The sequence below is a fragment of the Bombus huntii genome, chromosome 5, assembly GCF_024542735.1.
Source record: "Bombus huntii isolate Logan2020A chromosome 5, iyBomHunt1.1, whole genome shotgun sequence".
NCBI lineage: Eukaryota > Metazoa > Arthropoda > Insecta > Hymenoptera > Apidae > Bombus > Bombus huntii.
The window spans coordinates 15,036,253-15,059,013 of record NC_066242.1 but is presented as its reverse complement, the minus strand read 5'-3'; the positions used below and the strand labels follow the sequence as shown (position 1 = coordinate 15,059,013).

At 38.1% G+C, this 22,761-nt stretch overlaps 1 long non-coding RNA gene across 3 annotated transcripts in view; it reads right to left on the bottom strand.

The window, feature by feature from the left end:
• LOC126865782 (uncharacterized) overlaps window positions 1-20,970 on the bottom strand; it is a 52,479-nt gene extending 31,509 nt beyond the window's left edge. For all 3 annotated transcript variants that reach the window (XR_007689671.1, XR_007689673.1, XR_007689672.1), the window contains exons 1-4: window positions 20,257-20,970; window positions 19,949-20,155; window positions 19,331-19,376; window positions 8,415-19,239 (exon numbers count right to left, since the gene is read on the bottom strand). This is a non-coding gene — a long non-coding RNA (uncharacterized LOC126865782). The remainder of the gene's footprint in view (window positions 1-8,414; window positions 19,240-19,330; window positions 19,377-19,948; window positions 20,156-20,256) is intronic.
• Between the last annotated feature and the right edge of the window lie 1,791 nt (window positions 20,971-22,761).

Genomic DNA, 22,761 nt, shown 5'->3' with positions numbered 1-22,761 from the left:
ATTATGAAAGTAGTTTACAATCAATTCTCATTGAGAATTATTCTGGCGTGGTACTATAACGCAAATAACAAATAATTATCGTATGTTTGGTTCTAGCTGAATCTAATGTTCAAATCTAGAGGCTAATGTCTTTTTAGCCTGCGAATCTGATTCGTCGTGTCAAGTAAAATTGGCTAATTAATGGGTTTTGTTAATTCTTGTGTTATATCTGTTACTGAATTTGGATATTTCAGCTCGGTTCCTGCGGAGCAAAAATTCCTCTTTTGCCGTGTACCGTGCAATTCCTTTTCTATCGTCTACCGTATAAGTCGTCAACTTGCTTCTGCATATTTCCATTGTCGAAGGGAACAGTTTCTTTTTTTCTTAAACGATTGGTCCCTTCTGTTCGACGAACGTCCTTTGTTGGTCGTTGAGCTTCTCAGATGCGAATCTTGTTTTTATCAATTATTAGTCCTAAAGATGCGCGCAATAGTTTTAGTCTTTTTCTCAAGCGTTCATATATACAGGGTGGTTGGTAATTGGTGATACAAGCGGAAAGGGGGTGATTCTACGCGAAAAAAAAGTCTAAAATATACAATAAACATTTTTTTTTTAATTCTTTTTTTTTTTTAATTTTTCCATCGAGACAACGATCTGCAGTGAGATCCGTTATAACGAGACGCGATAAAGTGCACGCGTACCGAGCGGAAATTCAAAGTCGATTTTCTCGAAAACAAAGCCTCAAACGAAAAATTGTTATTCTATATTTTCGGCTTCTTTTTTCGCGTAGAATCACCCCCTTTCCGCTTGTACCAACCACCCTGTATATAATTACTTTCGGTCGACGTAATTTCCCAGGTTTTCCTCCAACCGCTTGGTTGATGCTGTTCTATTTGAAACGCCAACTTTATGATGCATCGGTGACGATAGATCATAGCCAGATCTCACGAAATAATAGCGAGCACGAATTATTAACGTTAACTTGGAGCGGGAAGTTCGTGCGCACGCGGCGTACTCTTCAGATCTCACACCGACAGATCATCGCTCATTCAGGTCGATGCAGCACGTTTTAGTCGGACAGCGGTTTCGGAATGTCGCTGAGATACGAAAATGTGCGAATGTGGTTCTTTCGCGGCGCGAAACTTGACAGAAATTCGAATACGAAACGGGGCAAATATTTCGAATTGATTAATTTGTTAATTCGCGATGCATATATTACGTACGAATGGAAGAAAATTGTAAAAGAGGGCCTACGACTTTTGCGTTCGTTCGATAGTTTCTTCCAAAGAATGATGTTTCTGCAAGGAAAACATAATGCGTTGAAACTTAAGATTAGTTTTGCCGAAAACAAATACACGCGAGAATTGTCGCAGTTTCTTTCGACCAAACGCTGTCGCTATATTCGAGAAGTTAAGATAAGGAAAAAATGTCATGTACAGACGTATGTCGCTGGAAGCATTGTTAAAGGAAAAAATTTACAGCAAGAAAAAAGATCGTATGAAACGCGGACAGAAGTTATCGTAATACTTCTACGACTCTAACTACGACTCCATTTCAAAATATTCAGCATTTGTGTCAATGCGAGATTTTCAACGGCATGAAATTGAATTTATTACTCTCTGAAGTTCTCATTTATTATTGGCGAAGTTGAAGTCGTAAAATTATTACGATATCGTCTGACTGTTATTGAATTTAAATATTCCCGATCTATTGACATTTTGCATCGTAGTAACGCACGTTCGTTACCGCTCTTCCCATATGTCGTTTTTCTTTTTTTTTTTTTTTTTATTTTTCTTTGCTATAATTCTAACAATGCTTCCACTGACACACGTTTATCTGACCTTTTTCTGTTTTTCTTATCTCGACCTATAGTATCTGTCTAATTAGTTGATAACTTTTGTCAATGTAATAGCATAGGTAACGACAGTATTGTAAACATAGGCGTGAGAGGATTCACGTGTCATTAGTCGATTTGTTTATTCGTAGATGCGATAATAATTGCAGACGAATATCGTTATGCCGTTTCTACTATTATCCACAATTATTCCGTGACTATTCAAGATGAACAATGTGTTCCGTGTTCCATGTGGCGAACCGGATAAGTTACGAAAAATCGAGGCTCGTTACGCAAACGTACGCAATGATCGCGTTGCGCAATCTCGGCGGGACGAGAGAAAGAGAATCACCGCGAAACGACAACGCATCAATTACTCCGAGCAAAACGACGATCATCGTGGTTGCGATCATTCACGGTTTAATCGGCGTTATTTCATGTCTATTTTCACGATTGTAGGTACTTAGGCGAGGTCCGCTGACATCATTGCGAATTGAACGTTCACCACTCGCGGCTTTCTTTCCATCGATCGCCGATATCGAGTACGATCGCGCATTTAGAAGATGCTTTCGTTACTCCGATCCAGATTTTTCCAAGCCAGAGTGAAAATTCCACGCGAAATATATCGACATTTGCGAGAGCGAAACAGATTATAGCGCGATTTTTCCACGAAATTTCTAACAATGTATCCTGATTTTACAAACTTTTTAGCCAGAGTTATGGGATAATTTATAACGAAAATTACTTATTCATAGACTACCTACAGAGTCTCTAAAACGCGAGTCAAATAGGCAATAATATTTCAAACCAGTCTAGTCACAATAATATCGCTTTTGATCTTTGATTTTTCTTTGATTTATACACTTTACTAGCATTCGTATGCTATTGCTATACATCTTGTAGTTTCTACGTATTTTCAAATTTGTCTCCAACTTTGCCAAGGTAATGATAATCGGGTCTCATTGAAGTATTAATGACTTTTCGCAATGTTTCGTATACACACATAATTTATTCGTAAAAAGTTCTTGTAAGTGTTCGAATGTTTTTACCTACTTCTGTATAAACAGTAAACATATTTATCTTCCTATTTGAAGAATCTAATAGGACATTCATAGACTAGCTACAGAGTCTCCAAGACACGAAAGCCAATAATATTCTACTCACAACAATATCGCTTTTGATCTTTGATTTTTCTTTGATTTATACACTTTACCAGCATTCGTATGCTGTTGCTATGCATCTTGTAGTTTCTACGTAGTTTCAAATTCGTCTCCAACTTTGCCAAGGTAATGATAATCGGGTCTCATTGAAGTATTAATGACATTTCGCAATGTTTCGTATAACACACATAATTTATTCGTAAAAAGCTCCTACAAGTGTTCGAATATTTTCACTTGCATCTGTATAAACAGCAAGCATATCTATTCTTCCTATTTGAAGAATCAAATACAATGTGTAATATCGTCCAGTATATGAATGTAACAAAGCGTAATAGCAACTTGCCTAACACCGAACCAATTCACTGCGATGTTAACCCGCTTACGTAACCCAGATGAGATGGAAACTACAAGTTGCATTCATGTGTATCGCTCGGTAAACACGATTCTCGTAATTGGCAACAAACGCCTATCACAGCTGAGAAAAACAAGATTCTAAAACGTGATTTAGCGACTCAATAAGATAAATCACAGACGAATAGTTTATGGTATCGGGCACGTAAAAAATTCTGCGTTTCAATGATCCGTTTTCAATTAGCACGGTTTATCGTACGAATTTACGTCAGAAATTTGTCGAATTGATTCAGCCTTGGAATTGTCTTTCAATCTTAAGGAAAGAATCCTTCGTGGGAATTCTATCGTTCCAATTATAGTCGATAAATTTAATTAACTTAACCGACCGAAGGTCGAGGAACGAAAACGACGTGCAAATGTAAAAAGTCGAGAATTTAAAAGCCCGAATATACAATTAGCAATTAAAAAGTTGGGAGATTTGAGTATTTGATGTTGATTTAATATTTAGGAATTTCCAATGAAAGTTTAAAAATCTAAAAGTCTGAAAACTGGAGAATTGAAAATTTTAGAGAAATGTAATATTAGTAGAAATACGATATTTGAGACTGTGGAAAATTTATTTCTCAAACACCGACGATTTAATTTTTCATAGCTGTTGTTATTGTTTCTCTATTCTTTTTATATTTCACTAATTTTATATATTCCATGATATGTCCCATATAATTCCATAATAGATCTGATCGAATTTAAATGGAACAGTTAGAATTCTCTTAAATCCTAAAATAAATGTAGCTAAGAAAGAAAACAGACAGCTACCAAATAGCAAAATAAATTTACTTCCTCGAGTGAAAACGTTTATTAGAACGGAAGATAGTTTGGCAAGGGGGTTGATAGAATAAGGAAGATAATGGTAAGTAATGTAATTACGTTGCAACTATAGCGTAAGTATGTTCTAAATGCATATCGTTCGTAGGAGAATGTTCTTCTTTTTTTTTTATTTGGAAGAATTTTACAATTAATTCTCATTTTTTTTTTTATTAAAATTTACAATCAATTCTCGCATTGAGAATTTTCAGTAATTTTTCTGGCGTGGCGCAGTGACATGGCTAATTATTTATAGATAAGTATAATTTGTAAGTAAGTATTATAAATAAGTAAATATTACTTAATTTAAATAACTAAGTCAATTCTCATTGAGAATTATAAGTAAATTATTCTGGCGTGCTACTATAACGTGAATAACGTGAATTCTAGCTGAATCTAATGTTTAAATCTAGAGAGTACTGTCTTTTTAGCCCGCGGATCTTATCCATCGTGTCAATTAATCGAGTAACTAGTGGGTTTTGGTGATTGCCAATTCTTATGTTATATCTGTTACTAAATTTGAATGTTTCTTCTTTAACTGTGGCTATCTCAAAGTCACTATGTATTGTTTCGTTGGTAACATACCAAGGTGCACCTATTAAGGATCTTAGAGTTTTTGATTGCAATCGTTGAAGAATTTCTATGTTGGAATTACTCGCTGCTCCCCATAGTTGGATCCCATAGGTCCATACAGGTTTTAATATGATTTTATATAGCATTATTTTACTCTGCACGATTAAGTTTGAACGTCTGCCAATGAGCCAGTAGAATTTTGTTAGTTTTAATTTAAGTTGCTCGGATTTATCTACGATGTGACCAAGGAGAATATAAATCGCAAGTCGTTCTAAGCTACAAGACGTGGATGGTACAAATAAATAACAATATCAAAAGAAAAGATATGACAGCGATGAAACGGTGTCAAACGTCGATCGACGCGTACACGCGACATCGATCACCTCCTCGATCTTGATCCTGGAGATGTTGATCTTTATCTTGAAACGATCGTCGATGAGTCAATCGACTGGAATGCTTAAGATCGACTGGCAAGTGAACGCTTTGGTCGACCGTCGTGCGATTTGCATCGGATCCGCCCAGATCCCGCCACGAACTTCGAAGATTTTGTATCGCTTACGATCGGTATCCGCATGATCTAACGACGAATGACTACTCGTGCAAGGTGCACCGACTGGCTTACACAAACGCGTGAAAAATAGAGGAATACTAGCGAAACCTTGTAACTGAAATTAAAATAGGAATCTTGTGGTATAATTCCTTGAAAATACGGTGACGAATGATGGATGAGGAGAATTTACGAATGACGGAATTGGAGTAAAGGTCTGAAAATGTGGCGAGGTTGATGCAGTGAGATTAATCCTTCGCAATATCACGTGACTCAGAAGTCGCGCAAACTATGTTTTTTTTTTATTATTATTTCATTTGTACTTTACAATTTGTCAAGCTGCACATTTGGTAAATTTTCCTAACTTAATTGCTAAATAACGCGTGGATGGCTACCCCCAGTGGGATACCATCTTCCAGTTTGACTATTTTATTTCTTTAATGAGGTCAGTGAGGTGTTTTCTTTTTAGTCTCCTTTCTATGAAAGACGTAAATTACGTGTATGCCTACATTTGAAGAATTTGTACTTTACAATTTGTCAAGTTGGACATTTGGTAAATTTTCCTAACTTAATTGCTAAATAACGCGTGGATGGCTACCCCCAGTGGGATACCATCTTCCAGTTTGACTATTTTATTTCTTTAATGAGGTCAGTGAGGTGTTTTCTTTTTAGTCTTCTTTCTATGAAAGACGTAAACTACGTGTATGTCTATATTTGAAGAATTTGTACTTTACAATTTGTCAAGCTGGACATTTGGTAAATTTTCCTAACTTAATTGCTAAATAACACGTGGATGGCTACTCACAGTGGGATACCATCTTCCAGTTTGACTATTTTATTTCTTTAATGATGTCAGTGAGGTGTTTTCTCTTTAGTCTCCTTTCTATGAAAGACGTAAACTACGTGTATGTCTATATTTGAAGAATTTGTACTTTACAATTTGTCAAGCTGGACATTTGGTAAATTTTCCTAACTTAATTGCTAAATAACACGTGGATGGCTACTCACAGTGGGATACCATCTTCCAGTTTGACTATTTTATTTCTTTAATGAGGTCAGTGAGGTGTTTTCTTTTTAGTCTCCTTTCTATGAAAGACGTAAATTACGTGTATGCCTACATTTGAAGAATTTGTACTTTACAATTTGTCAAGCTGGACATTTGGTAAATTTTCCTAACTTAATTGCTAAATAACGCGTGGATGGCTACCCCCAGTGGGATACCATCTTTCAGTTTGACTATTTTATTTCTTTAATGAGGTCAGTGAGGTGTTTTCTCTTTAGTCTTCTTTCTATGAAAGACGTAAACTACGTGTATACCTATATTTCAAGAATTTTATTTGCTTCGTTGATCTGGTATATTTCGTCTTTGCGTTACTATAATCCAGTCTAACAGTCTCATTTTTCATCCGATTATACATTCTCGTAATATTAAAAAATATCTCAAGCTCGAGCAAGTATGAGAAAGTTATCGTTGGTAGACGATTTCCTACTCATACATACACGTGATTTCCTTTGTCAATTTTACTTCGACATTTCGTTAAAGAGTCAAATAGCGTGTTTTATTTGTTCAAGAACGAGAGCAAGATTGAGATATAAATATTGGAAGATCACAGTGGAGTTGATATTTATCGTAAAATATTCCTCACAAAGGATATTTTAAACAATCTAATCGCGTACTTCACACGAAGGAAAAGTTACGTGTATTGGTTAGATGAGGCGCGCTATGTATAAAGTGATCTGTAGCTCTTCTTGGAATTATTTTCCGCAACGTTAGTCATAAAATTGATATTAACGTCAAATACGAAGTATACAGAATAACGTGAAATTAGGAACACAAGTTGCAAACAAAATTATAGTCGTTTGGAATCAGCCCAGCTGGGAAAGGATTAATGGCTGTGACAAGTGGCGGTACGAATCCACGATTAGAAATCTCGTCAGCTTCAATTTCTGAGCGGTACCTGCACGCACCTCATGCAAATTACCTGACACAATTGCATTCTCTTTCGCGTACCGATCATTTACGAACATTCTTTCTTACTGAATCATAGGTATCCTTTCTTCTTCCCTTATTCCAAAAAGAAAAACGCGAGATAACGATCGCTGTTGGATCTAGAAGACATAGATCGTGTAACTGACTCATAAAATACGATATTAATCGTGCGAAGATAGAAGATACCAGAGACTATTTTTCCCATATTTAATTCATTCAATTAATTTCAATTAATTTCCGAGAAGCGAAGAAAAATGGAAAAGCAAGTTGCAGTAATTTATTATAGGATCTATTTATCGGTTGATAGATTAAATTAATAGATCTAGGCACAGACAGTATAAATATGTATTCGTTAATTAGCATAGGCGATATGTCGTGATATAGTTAATAGAAAATCGCCTGTTTTATATTCAACCAACAATAGGAAGCGGACGTGTAACAGGATAATTGAGACGTAAAAAATAGCGTGAAATAATAGTGGCGAAAACAAACCGAAGAAGCAAAATATTTTGTAATTCCTAAGGAAACCGAGAGACGCGTTATCCATCTAGAAAACCAGCTCCTCCTACCAATTCCAATCTGAAAAATAACTCTTCTCAAATTTAATTTATCGTTCTCGTCTTCGTTTCTCGTCTTAAGAAACAAGGAAAATCATTCTTCGCAGTATCGAAAAATAGTTTATTCTCCGTGAAAAATTTCTAAGTTTGTAGCTTCGTCAAAAAAAAAAAAAAGGAAAAAAATAAAAGATACCTTTTAACGTCCCGAGCTCTTAAGAGCTCTCGTTTTGGCGATAAGGCGTGACTTTTAAAAGAGAAAGAGACTGGCCTAGAATGGTTAAAAGTCGGGAAAAGTCATTAAACCGCATAATTCAGCAAAAAGTACAAGCGAGCAGCTCGCTACGACGGAAAGAAACTGTATATGGTAAAAAGGGAAGAACAAAGTTTCAACAGATAAACAACGACGTATCTCGACGCTAATTGTGGGTTAAGTAGAAAACAAACGACGACAAAGTATTGCGCAATATCGAATGCATAATGCGCGTACTGAAACGTGCAAAGACCGTGAAAACGAATCGCCGATGCAACCGTGGCTACCAGCTATATTAATTATACATACGTTTATAGGCGAGCAACTCGGAAGAGCAGAAGCGTGGTAGTGCAACGACTAAACGCGTCATCGTCGTCGATCCTCCTCCGGTTCTCCATCCGGCTGGCGCCTTCGGCCGAGTCCGCATGTAAATTAATAAACGACCGATCTCGACCACCGAGAGACGAGAAGAGAAGGAGAGAGAGAGAGAGAGAGAGAGAGAGAGAGAGAGAGAATCGTCGTTGATCGCTGCTGTCCTTGGCACGTTTTCTTTTAAGGACCGGCCACGTTCAAGCTGAAAAGTACCGTTCTTCCACGAAATCGCGATCGTGTTTCGTTGCGCGATTCGTTCTTAATTCGCTCTCGTTGCCGGATGTTTTCTAAATCGAGATTTTTTATTTGTCGTTCCTCGAGAGGATCTTGCTCGTTTCTATCCTCGTAATTATTCAACCAGCTTCTTTTTTTCTTTTTTTTTTTTTTTTTTGTTTTTCTTGCTACTTGCCGGTTGTTTGCCTCGTATATTCGTAAGGTTGTTTTTATCGCGTTAGGATTCTTTATTTTTACGTTTAACGGTTTATGTAAGGAGAAAGGTTTGGTTTTAACGTTTTAACGGCTTACGTAAGGAGAAAGAGCGAGTTTTCAGCGTTTTAGAAACGTGGAATTTATCCTGCAAAGGCAATCAAATTTTCAGTATTTTCGAAATAGAGATCGAGAGGATCGAAAAAACGTGGAGACAACGAACCGGAGAATCGAATGATTCGTTTTGGAAATGTTATTTCTAGCTAAGATTTGTTGGTCTTAATCCGTGTTACATATCGTGTATCATATTTTCTAATAATAATATTATATGTAAATAGTAATTGGAAATGAAGTGCAATAACGTTGACTATCGACGATACCAATCGACAGGGTTGATATTTCAAAACGAAATGTTTGAGGTTATCCGATAGTTTGCGCGCGAATGTTTTCAGACTCGATACTAAGTCCGAGACTGAACTTTGTTCCAGCCAAGATCTTTTCTTGCCTCCGCGGTTTACTATTTCATAAACAGGACGTTCTCTTAAAATGTTATCGTTGTAATGCAAATTCCTCTTCCTTCTATTAACATTTTTGGAAAGAAAAGAACTGCCGTCCGAGAATAAATGTTTGCTGGCGTTTTAAAGAGGAAAACGTCCGGTGGAAGTCAAGGTGAAACGCTGAAACGCAGAAGAAAAAATATGCAAATGAAGAAATTGTCGAGGAAGATGAGCCGACTAGATGCAAGCAGAAAAACTGCTTTTTATTCTATTTTATTGCCATCAGTTCTCATTTACGTACATTTACACGTTTAAAACAAACAAAACGTTCAGATTCTTCGTAAACTAACCAAACAGCATCGCCATAACAATTTACAATGCGACGACGGAGTTTCGTGGTTGAATTATTTCGTACCTACGTTCTCTCCACCCAGGGAAACACCACTTCTACCAAAATACATATCTCGAACAATCGATTCCATAAAAAATAACGTGCTCTTTATTCCATGCCATAAAACGACACAGGAATTGGAAAAGGGAAGCCATGCCAAGCCATCGAACACGACAGGGACATTTCGAAGAACGATATAACAATAGCACGAGACGATAATTCTTGCAATTCGCTAGAAAATTCCAACGTCGACAAAATTTGCTCGCAGGAGAAGCAATTGGGCGCGATTATCGAGTTGATATGAGAACCACTGTTCGGCTGACAGGATGTGGGAGGCGAATGTCAAGGCTAAACACTCGTGGAAACCCTTGCCCCTCGATTCCCTTAGTCCACCTCTCATCCGATTCTGTTTGTACTCCGATTTTCGCCTTCTTTTTAACTGTCCTCCACCTCCGTCTCTTTCTCTCTTTTCGCTACATCCACAGAGCTACAGAAAATAATTTACGAAAGAGCAGACCGTTGTTACGCTCCTGCGGGCTGCGCGCGACAGGCCTGTTCGTTTCGTGAAAGAATTCATAAGACTCATGCGTGCCATGACATTCTTTCTCTCTCTCTCTCTCTCTCTCTCTCTCTCTCTCTCTCTCGGTTAACCCTGCCTCCAATTCTACCTTATTTCCTCGAGATTTATCGTTATCGCGTGCGAACATCGCGATCGTAGATCGTACGACTGAGCGCCAATTACGAGGTGCCAGGCTTACGCCTATGTACTCTTTGTTGAAACGTTGCTCGTTGTGCTTCCAGGGAACTAGGCAACGTTCAGGATGTTTGAACGTTGAAGAGCGCGTTTTCGAGGTTGTTCGATTGTTTGCAGGATTTATCGCGACAGTTTACGCACTTATTCTTCGGGTTAAGCGTTAAATTAGGTGCCCGCTGAGAAGCAACTACGAGTTTCGTTGATGTTGCACGTTGCTTGAACAAGCGTGAGAAGAGCGTCGCAACCTTGAAACTCAATTATATCGAGTGCTTAATCTCGACGGAAGAAAGAAACGTATTCAACGAGTTCCTTGTTAAAATTACCAAAAAATCGTGATAAAGGAATACGTCCGAGTAAACGGAGTTTTTCGCGCGTACGAATGATACGAAACAGGAGAGACGATAAGCTGTTGACTCGATAGAAAGTCTCGTTCCTCCAATTTTTCTCCCTGTTTCCTCTCGTCTCCGTTGCCAGTAACAAAGGATACCGCGCTGTTACCTGCTTTTACTCGGTAAACGGTAAAGATAAGAGAAAAGTAAGGGACACGCAGCAACCATTGTTTCGTAGATTCTATTGCTCTCGTCAACGTTACGCGTCTACGTGATTTGCTTAGAAGCTCGCAAACATCGAGAAACTTATTCGAGTTGTGCTACTTTTACGATCATTTTTCACCAGTACTAATTCCACAAATACTAATTTCAAGGCTCGTCGGATCGTTACGAAACTGAAAGTTATGCCGTAAGATATTATAAAATACGCGCGTATGGGAAATATTATAAAACTGCGTCGTAAAATCGGTGCGCTCTAGAACAAAGTTCTAGGAAAAAGTTGGACCAACAGGACGGTATTAAAAATTGCCCAAGGGGAATACCAAGGTTAATAACCCATCCAATCAAACTTTCGCGGCGATATAAAAGAACCGGGAAGAATTCCAAAGTTTTAAAGAAGAACGCCGCGATTACAAAGTGAAAACGAAAGGCAATAATTACCAGAGCCGCAACGAGGGACCGCGGCAATTATGGTCTCTCGGATAATCGGTCGTCATGGAAACCCTCTTGGATAGTAGGCAACTTTCTCGATGCATTTCTCTCCCCTTATCGTTCGTCGTTGAGACCATTGTTGTCGTCGGTGTTGGAAATTGCTCTAATAAACTTAGCCGCACTTACATGCCCCTAACGGTACTCGTGAAAGAGAAACTGATGCCAGAAGAGAGCAGAAGAATGGTATAGAGGGGAGAAAACGGGAGATTTATCGTGACTAAGAAATCTCACGGTTGCCCGTTGCGTGATTGTCCTCCATTTCTTTCCACGAATCCACCGATAGCCTCGTTAATTGCTCGTCCTTATCCCGATCAATTATTTACCCTAACCGGTCAACGATATTTATCGCGAGCCTAAGAAGAGCAGGCGCCGCCCTTCTGCCAAAGATATATCGAGATTGTGGTTTTTCTCGTTAAGAAAGATGCAAGGTATTAGGCTCGTGTAAACGGAAGATCAACTTCGAAGCAGTTTACAGAAGATCAGGTAGACCCCTATAATCGTTAGGAAATTGTAGGAACCTTTACGAATTGCTACGTCGTCTGAAATGTTACGGCATAAGGAGCGCCCGCATACTTGACATTACGATACTGACTTCATCAATGATTCTTTTATTTTTTATATTTTTCAAGTACAGAGATATCACAGAAGAAGATTGTCTAACGTAATGGAAGTTACTTCGAAGAATCGAATTATTCGGTTGGAGAATTACTTTGTCACGCGCCAGCGAAAAATCTCAATTTATAATTTGAGAGATCAACGAGAACGTTGGTAACAATTTGATGAATTAATTGCTATTAATTGGATATAATTGGTAATTGTATATCGATTAATGAATGTCCAGGTCACACCACGTGAAAGTTGCCAGCCTCCTTTTACTCGCTCGTTTCAACTCATTTCAAAGAGATTCTTCTTTTTGCGTATGTTGGCAAAGCGATCTTACGAATTTTGAACGAGCGATTTTTTAAAAGAAACTAACAAACCTGTTGTTTTACGATGTTCTTTTTAATGGCTTATTTAATAACGAGCAGTAGTAGCAACCCGTTTCAGCCTATTAGCCTAGAAATTGGACTTGGATCCATGGACTGTAATATATACATTATCTTTACGCCACAGTGAGTAGCATAATTAATACGTGGTTCGGAAGTTTCCTGCAAAATAATTACAAGCCTAAATTGAAACTATGCTGTGGTAGTTTCGACAAACGCATAACGTGAACATCGTTCCACGGATTGTTCCATTTCTCGCCAAACGAAGATCACAAAATCATGGAATCCGTACTGCGCTGACTAATCCTTTCACGTGTCCAGGGTTGATAGGTTTCCGCGTAACTTGGCTCGATGGTATCTGTCAGCACTCGTAATCATCCTGTATGAATAACGCTTACGCAATAAAACCAAGTAACAGGGAAAAGGAAAAAAAAATATAGAAGCGTATATTCGTAAAATCACGAATACACCGTATACAAAAGTTGATTGAAGTTACGCAACGCTCTGTAAGCTCTTCCTGCTTCGAAGAAAGTGAAACGGATGCCGCCCACGTGGCGCGACGAGGCCATAGGAATCGCCTGCTGTCGAAACGGCACACGGCTAACTGCCACAGGCCGCACAATTTAATAGGACATCGTCCTGTCCTCGGTTGTAAATTCCAGCGAGGGATCCACGTTGGGCACGGCCAGATATTAAATTACGTTTAATAACATTCAGAAGTTGTAAGGCCGCCACGGGAGAATAGGGTGAAAGCGATTATCCTTTGTCAGGGGAGTCTGCCCCCGCACTATGTTAATTGCACTGGCATACGCACGTACATACGTACGTAGAACGTGTTTGAACTCGTGTTAGTGAGCTTGAGTGCACGTGGATGCACGATCCTTTCGTTAATTAAGAGCGCCACTTCGTTGACGTGCCATTTCTGACGAACGTTTTTCAGAGTGCAGCGCGCGATTCGCAATTTGCGCTGTGTTCGATCGACGATGAAATTGTACGATGAAATCGATCGAAGACCACAGGGCAGAGACGCGATAAGACACGTTTTGTTGTTTTTCATTTAGCGGTAATTTCGAAATGCAAAACGTTATCAACGAATCACATATTACCAAAACTATCTGTTTGTTAAACATTATGGCAGTCTTTCGAAAAAATATTGATTTTCTTTTATTACGTCTTGGGTATTACTAGATACGTTAAGAGAAAATTACACGGTAGTTTGACGAAAATGTTTGAGAGTTGCGTGTCCGTTTTTTTGTAGTTAGAAAATCTTTCTTGCGCACGTGTGCGAAAGTAGATTGGAATCGATCAATTTTATACGCTGACCGGGAAATTATTAATATTTGCTATAAACAGACTGCATAGTGTAATAATTAATAATAAATACAATAGTAGGTATGAAAATGATAAATACGTGGAATTAACGTGCTCCATAATTCTACCGTCCGCCTGTATCTTTACTCAACAGCTTCGAAAGATTCGTTTCGTCATTAGTTAGGAAATAAGTATCATTTACCTGTTCGCCCATAAATCCTTTTAAACGAGATGCTACAGCTACAGCGTAACGACGTTGTAACGATTAGGTAGACTTGGCGAAAGGCTACGAATTTTGCTATACGATCGTAACTTCCATGTAATCGTTATCCATTTATCGATCGAACAAACTTACCATTTTTATTTATTTCCACGAAAATATTTGGAAATTTCGAAATTTCACGCGTACGAATATCTTGCTTCGCGATATACACGTGGTAGATTTTTATCGATCGAATGTTTGTGATAATGAGCGACTAGTATTTAACATTTAATACTTAATGTTCAACGTTTGATATTTAACATTTAATATCTTCGTTTCACCTACGAAATTTAGCTTATTATTGCCAATTAATTCTGCAAAACTCGGCGATTACAAAACAGTCCTCGATTTCGTGACTTCTGTTAATCGGCTCTCCTTTCCAACTTCTTCCTTTCTCCGAACGCTTAACCCTTCGCACTCTGAATTTTATTTCAATTTCGTTAGCTCCCAACACTTTTAAATGTTTTATTTGAAATTTACTTTAACCAAAAAGTAAGACAATCTAAATAAATAAAGGAAGAAAGAAATTCACTTAAATACCAATTTTATCCTCACTATTGTTGAATTTTCTAATTTTTAAACGTACGATACATCTTGAAACAATTTCCAGGATGCAATCCTGCTTTTCTTTCGCACGTTCTACAAAAAAAGGTGCGACTGAAAGAATGTCGAGTGGGACTCGACAAGGGAGCTCCTGAGATAAAAATCACATTCCACATGGGAGTACAAATGGTTAAATAATCGTCATTCGTATTCGTAATTTACCGAATGTCCAGCTGGACAAATTCCAAAGTACAAATTAAATAATAATAATAAAAAAAAATATTCCTATTCGTTCTTTTCCTCGAATCACTCGATCTTCCTGCGCTGTTACATTTTGTCCGTAAACATAAACAATTTTTTTTATTTATTTATTTATTAAAATTACAATCAATTCTCGCGTTGAGAATTTTCAGTAATTTTCCTGGCGTGGCGCAGTGACATGGCTGATTATTTATAATAAGTTAATACTTATTATAGATAAGTATAATTTATATATAAGTATTATAAATAAGTAAGTATTACTTAATTTAGATAACTAATTGAATCTAGCGTTTAGGTCTAGCGGGTAGTGTCTCTTCAGCCTGCGAATCTGGTCCGTCGTATCAAGTAGTCCAGCGATTAGGGGGTTTCGGTGTTTGTTCACTCTTTTGCTATATCTGTCGCTATATTTTGCTATTTCCTCTTTGACTGTGGGTATCTTGAGGTCGCGGTGTATTGTTTCATTGGTTACATACCAAGGTACATCAATCAGGGATCTTAGCGTTTTCGATTGGAAGCGTTGAAGTATTTCAATGTTGCAGTTACTTGCTGTTCCCCATAGTTGGATTCCGTAGGTCCAGACAGGTTTTATTACGATCTTGTAGAGGCTAATTTTGTTCTGTGTGCTTAGATTGGAGCGTCGGCCAGTGAGCCAATAGAATTTCTTGAGTTTGTCCTTCAGTTGCTTTGTTTTGTCTATGATGTGATTTTTCCAAGTTAGCCTCCTGTCCAGGGTCATGCCCAGGTATTTCACTGAATCCTTGCTAGGAATTATTGTGTTGTTAATGGTGACGTAAACATAAAAATGCACGAAGTTTAAGAACCGAGAGGCAGGCTCTCGAAGGTTCGTTCACACGAGTGACGACCGAAAACAATGATAAGAACGCGAACGATCTGGGCTAATCGGCGCTAAACGGTTCCCTGGAAGGATCCATTAAGGGGAACGCTCAACGACCGATCGCTTTAGTGGTTAATGCAACGCTTTCTTGCATTCAGCCGGATTAAGGCCACATCTGCGTAACTTTTAACCAGGTGACCAACGTTGATGAGGGTTAAGTACCCTTCAGGAAGGTCCATTAAGCCGGGTTTTCAGTTTCCACGGTAGCTGCGTTGCTCTCTTGCGGTTCGCCGTCACGGCAATCGCAGTTATATACGGTGTCATAAAAACAAAATTTAATCTTGATTTTTTTTCCCCATGAACTTGATGGCGTAATTATCGAGCCAGGCAATATTTCAATATTCTCAATATCTTCGTATCACGGCGGACGATATTTCGGAAATCTTTGAGCGAATGAGAAAACACGCGTTTGTTAATATTTAATAGCAAATAGAAACGCGATTTTGATAATTCTTGCTCTCTCTCTAATCTTCGTGTTAGCTATCATTCACGTCGTAGAAATATCTACGGAGGAAGAAATTCGAAATTAGGTGGTCCGAAAAGTTTCTTTCGTTTTATAGGGAAGATAATGGACGCACGATATTTTCCGTTTTATATTATTTTATCGAATTACGTATGATCCATTTCGTTCTATCAAAATAAAGATCACAAAGTTCGATGGATTAGGTTTCATGTTTGTATAAAAATGTATCGTTGTAAAAAACGGGTTTGTAAAAGAAAGACACTTTTCGGACAACCTAATATCAATGATTATACGCAAATTTACATAGCACCCTTTGTTCTTCGTACTCTCGATCGTTTGTTGTCGACTGCGTATATACATACCGCTTCTCCAATCGATGTTTTCCTACCAAATGCTATTCTAAAAAAAAAATTTTTATTTGGAAGTAGTTTACAATCAATTCTCATTGAAAATTGTAGGTAAATTATTCTGGCGTGGTACTATAACGTGAATAACAAGTGATTATCGTATGTTTGATTCTAGTTGAATGTAAATTCTAAAATTTTTTTTTTTTATTAATATTTACAATCAATTCTCGCATTGAGAATTTTCAGTAATTTTTTCTGGCGTGGCGCAGTGACATGGCTAATTATTTTGTAATAAGTTAATACTTATTATAAATAAGTATAATAATTCTAAAAATGAAGACAAAACCGTTTCGTTATTCTTATTACAATACCACTATGTACTCTTTATTATTCTGTTTCGTTTTTTATTGCTCGTGATCGATAATTATTTTGAAGACTCTTGTATACACACGAATATTCAAATACGCCTACCATATTGACCGTTCAAAAGAGAGTGCCACGGCTGAAATGGTAAGAGCTTTGAGAGCGAGTAGGTTAAAGTGTTAATGCCGTATGATTGCCGGCGAGGCTCCGGCCCGACGGGGAATAAGTAGCTTTCCTGCGTTAAACCGGCCGTGTAATCTACCGGGTGGTTAAAAAACGAACCATTACACTCGATTTTTTTCAACTCGATATTTATTATTAATTTCGATATTCGTTAAACGTTTCGTGGAGCTTGCAGTTCACGGAATTTGTCGAAACAAAACGCTATTAACACTGAAACTAACGATAGTTAACACGAAGCTATTTCTACCAAAACCAATGAAAATGACTGGTCTTTAGAAAATACGTAATAATAGAATATTTTTATATTTATTCTTACAAAAGGAATTCCATGTTACGTAGTACAGTTTTGGTATTATCAGGGCCGGCGTAAGGCAAGTTCGACGCGTTTTGAGAGGCCCCGCGGTCTATGAAAATTACCCGATTAAAAAACACCGATTTTGATTAACTTTTTACAGAATGATGATACCATTAACAGATGCAAGACATTTTTTTTAGTAGCGATGATTCGGTTTAAACGAGCGAGAAAAATCATGAAAGTTCAGTGTAACACCATAAAGTCGTCATATCCTGGAAACTACTTTAGATTAAAAAAAAAAAAAATCCAGCCGTTTTCAGAGAAATGTACTTTTTAGAGAGATTAAACTACGTTAATAGTTTTTTGCAAAAATCATACATGATTACAGATTTTCTACTTTCATTGAATTTTTTATCCCCTTCAAAGCGAATTATGCATGCGAAAAAATATTACTTGGATTTGTTTAAAAAACTGCTTATAAAAATATATAATATGTAACAGCATATGTAAATAAATAATTTCTCGTTGTAAAATTTCAATGTAGGATTTCAATGTGTATTTAGGAGCCGCAAAATTTTTGAACCCGGCTCCCCAAATGGTCACGCCGGCCCTGGGTATTATTAATCCATCTGGGACCACGATCCCTAAACGACACATTTAGCAAATTGTAGAACCAGTCGTTTTGACCGTTCTACGCTACGCCAGAAAAATTACTGAAAATTCTCAACGCGAGAATTGATTGTAATTTTAATAAATAATAAAAAAAAAATATACAGGGTGGTTGGTAACTGGTGGTACAAGCGGAAAGGGGGTAATTCTACGCGAAAAAAGAAGTCGAAAATATAGAATACAAATTTTTTTTTAAATTTTTCCATCGAGACAACGATCTACAGTGAGATACGTTGTAACGAGACGCGATAAAGTGCAGGCGTACCGAGCGAAAATTCAAAGTCGATTTTCTCGAAAACAAAGCCTCGAACGAAAAATTGTTATTCTATATTTTCGACTTCTTTTTTCGCGTAGAATCACCCCCTGCCCGCTTGTACCACCAGTTACCAACCACCCTGTATAAAAAACAAAATAAAATGCATTATATTATTCTTCTAGTTATCGTTGCAAAAGTCATTATATCATTGCGGAAAAAAATATAACACGAAGTAGGAATTTGAAAATAAAATCGTAAAACCAGTCGATTTGACTAGTTAGTTCTAATGTTCAAGACACGATCGAAATCCGAAGAGTCACAAGTACGTCATCTTAATGTCTGTATATTCCGAAATATCTATACGTGCCATGAACACATAAATATCTACATAAACACAGTCTAGCGATGTAATTTAGCTCTGAGAAAAACGAAGAAACACGAAATATAATAAATGTTCGAGCGAGGATATTATTGTATTCGTGGGATTGGTCAATTTAAATGGACGAGTTTACTCGTGTTCTCAGTTTTGAAGTTAATTCGCGCTAATCGCTTCTAAAGAAAGTGCGAAATATTTTTACAGGCGTACACGCCAAGACTTCGTGATCTCGAGTTAAATTGCGAGACGCGATTTTCACTGACACACGGTTGTGTGAGTGATACGTGCGTTGCGCGCTCGAAGGTCCTGGCTTTCCAACGAGAGGACACGTCCATCCTGTCGCGGAACGACGACAGCGATTCGCATATTTCATCTTTCCAATGTCCTTCGAGTACACCGTGTAACGTCAATTTTTCTCCCACGAATCTAACCGATCTATCTAATCTGGAAATAAGAAAGAATTGTAAAGAACAGTTTTATCACTTGCATCGATGAAAACAGGCGAAGGTGTAATTTCTTAGAACTAAAAACACACCTGGCCATTCCTTTTCTTCCTCAAATCAGACAAGCATTAGATTCAGCTAGAATCAAACATGCGATGATCGTTTATTATTCACGTTACGGTACCACGCCAGAATAATTTATTTGATAATTCTCAATGACAATCGATCGTAAAATACTTCGAGGTAAAAAAAAAATCAGACAAGGATTTTCATCTCGATTCGTATCCAATCGCTGTAACGCGTTGCTCGCTATCTTACTCGAACCATTCACAGTCTAATCTCGATTTTTTCACACTTTTCGAAATTCTAATGTCAAAACACTCGATCGATGTTTATGTAATTCCACTAATTTCCTCTACTTTTTGTCTCATCGAGTTAACCCAGTTAGCAAACGAGCGGCTCATTTTTCCCCTGAATTCCTGTTTTCCAGGTGCATAAGTTGCGAAAGTTACGTCAACAGCATTATTTAGATAATTGAATTGACGCAGTGTATACGTCAGTAGCAACGAAACGGACAATAATTAATAGTAGCCTGACAAAGATCGAGACGGATCACTGTAAACGATATTTAAAAGAAAAGAAACAACATCGTTATCAAACTGTATTGGCCATGTAACTGACAAATTAGAATGTTGCGTCCAGAAACTTACGTCATCCGGAACTACTGCGAGTTGAGCATCATCGTACATTGTATGGTTATTTTAGCTGCTTCAACCGTATGATACTACACGCCAATAGCGCGCGTACTTCCACTCGTCTTTCTTCTGTAGCTCGCTTACTTAAACTCCAGCGATCTCTCATCTTGTTCGTCTCGTTCTTCTTATCTTATTAGTAAATAATTCTTGCCACTTAACTTTCTGTTTAAATAATTAATTGCTCTTCGTCAATTACGTATCAACCGGAACTAGTCTTACCTATTAAATTGCTGATAATTATCCTAATTATCTTAATTACTCACTTTCTCGCGCATCGTTCCTATATCTTCTATTACCAATGACTTTTACAATAAACAAACAAATCCATTAGAATATTATTCGTCGTAACGCCTCTTGTAAATGGCAACTTGTAAGCTACTAACCAGAGAAGTGCAGAGAACTAGTCAAATAGAAAGAAGGAAACATCGATAAGCAAAGCTGTGGAGGAGCAGAGTTTAACACGATGTCGCGCGCGTTTCACGGTCAACGTGCGTGCGGCCCCTGCCAGTCTAGGCGTCGGGACGCCCGGCGCCACGTCTGTACGCCCCTGCACCCTCGGCACCCGCGGAGCCTCGTAAATTCAGGAGCGGATCGCGTTGCTGCCTCCCCCGTTTCTCTCGCCTTATCGGTGTTCAGGGATCGTCAGCGATATAATTTCCCAGTTCTTTCGTCTTTATTTTACTTTTTCGTCAACGCCGCTTCGATCGCACTCTGCTGATAGTCGGGTAACCTCTCGCCGGATTATTCTCGCAGCTTTCTCGGGTCTTTGAACTTCGCTCTCGGCGTATTCTCATCTTCTCAATTAAAACGTTCTATCTAGCGTCTATCATCCTGGTTTTTCAAGATTGCGCGTAGAAATATTTCAAGTTCCCCGTGCTTTGATTCTTTCAAGTACAACTGTACGGTACAATGATATGGAAATAACCGACTGTTTCTTTTTAATCGAACGAACAGAAACGAAGATGGTAAATTGCTTCGCTTTCGAAACTGTAGATACGACGTTTGCATCGAAGAGACTATTCTTCGTATTCTACGGATAGGTCGTAGTTAAAATTATTAGGTTGTTCGAAAAGATTCTTTCAATTTAAAAGGGAATAATAGATGCGCAACGTTAGTTTATTAAATTATGCGCGAACATAATAATAGAAATAGAACGAAATGGATGATAGCTAATTCAATAGAATTGTTGTTCAAAAAAATAAAAAAACGGAAATTGTTGTTCATCTATTATCAGCTTATGGAACGAAGGAAACTTTTCGGACAACCTAATAATTTTAACTGCGACCTATCCGTAGGATACGAAGAATAGTCCCTTCGATCCAAACGTCGTATCTACAGTTTCGAAACCGAAGCAATTTACCATCTTCGCTTCTGTTCGTTCGATTAAAAAGAAACAGTCGGTTATTTCGTACCGCTAATATTATTATTATTAAATTATTTATCTTTCAAAACAAACGCAGCCTAATACGAAGCTTAATCACGTACTCGTTATCGATTCAATTTTACTCGATCAAACGTAGAATTTCCCTGTTTCTCGATCGGACAATTCAATTGGAAATCCTCGCTCCTCCACTTTCAGCCACCAAAACACCTCCCCAGATTCCCCTAAAGAGGAAAGCAATAACTTTGTCCAAGTACAGAAAGATACCTAAAGTTCCCGAGGAATCGTCACTGTCTCCGCAAAAATTCTCGTTGAAGAGGCGACTCGTTTGAAAACAAAAGGGGCGAGCAACCAAGGGGGTTCACCGCGATGAGTTGGGGTCGCTCGATTTCCGTACTCTCTCCGCCTTTGTCGCGCAGTGATTGAAAGATCGATAAAGTTTCGAGGGTTCCGCCGCGTTCTCCTTGCGACTTCGAACCCAGGATTACGAATCCTTAAGCCGGGTATTCGGTCGGCGGTTCGAAATTTCCGTCTTCCTCGTTCGCAAAAGTTCCTTCTCCCGTTATCTCCTCGATTCGGTTATTTTTCGATACCACGTTGTATCTTTGAATTTTTCTCAAAGCAATTTTTCAATCGCGCCATACGAGTATCGTGCAGTGGTATCGCGTTAAATCGCAATAGCCGATAGCACCGAATCGAAACGAATCGCGATAGTAGCAAATTGAATCAAATGTACCGAATGGTAATATCACCGAATCGACGAGTTTGGAACACCGCGTACATGGCAAAACTGTGTTTCGAGATATTCAGAATTGACGTTTTCTTTCGTTTATCGAATCGCGATATTTATAAAAATTGCATTTTTTACGTAGGATAAAATAACACGGAGAAAGACGATTACTTTGCTTGCGACGAGAAACGACAAGGTTTTAGAAGAATGATTTTGCACGCCCTGTTTCCAAATATCGCGTTTCCTCGTTACGTTACAACGATTGTGTCACGTCGGAGACACAAGAAATCACCGGAATTGACAGATCACCGGAACGTTTCACAAATAAGGCGAAGAATTGAACTTTAGATATATTTGACAGTAAAATTTATTATACGAATCGAACAGAGTGACGGTTCAGTGTGTTTTAACAGAGAAGAATACGTCGTGGAAATTTTTCTGCGGAACATCTTTTCCGTATCGTTCGTGTTTCCCGAGATGTTCGATTACGTTTGGTACAATGACATCGTGCAATTATGTTGTGATGTCATACCATTTCTTTTTTAATTTTCGTAGATAACGATGCGTGAACTACATATTGCGATTCAGGACGATTCAGTGCAATTGGGTGCAATTTGGCGCGACTCGGTGCGATTTCGTGCGATTAGTTGCAATTGA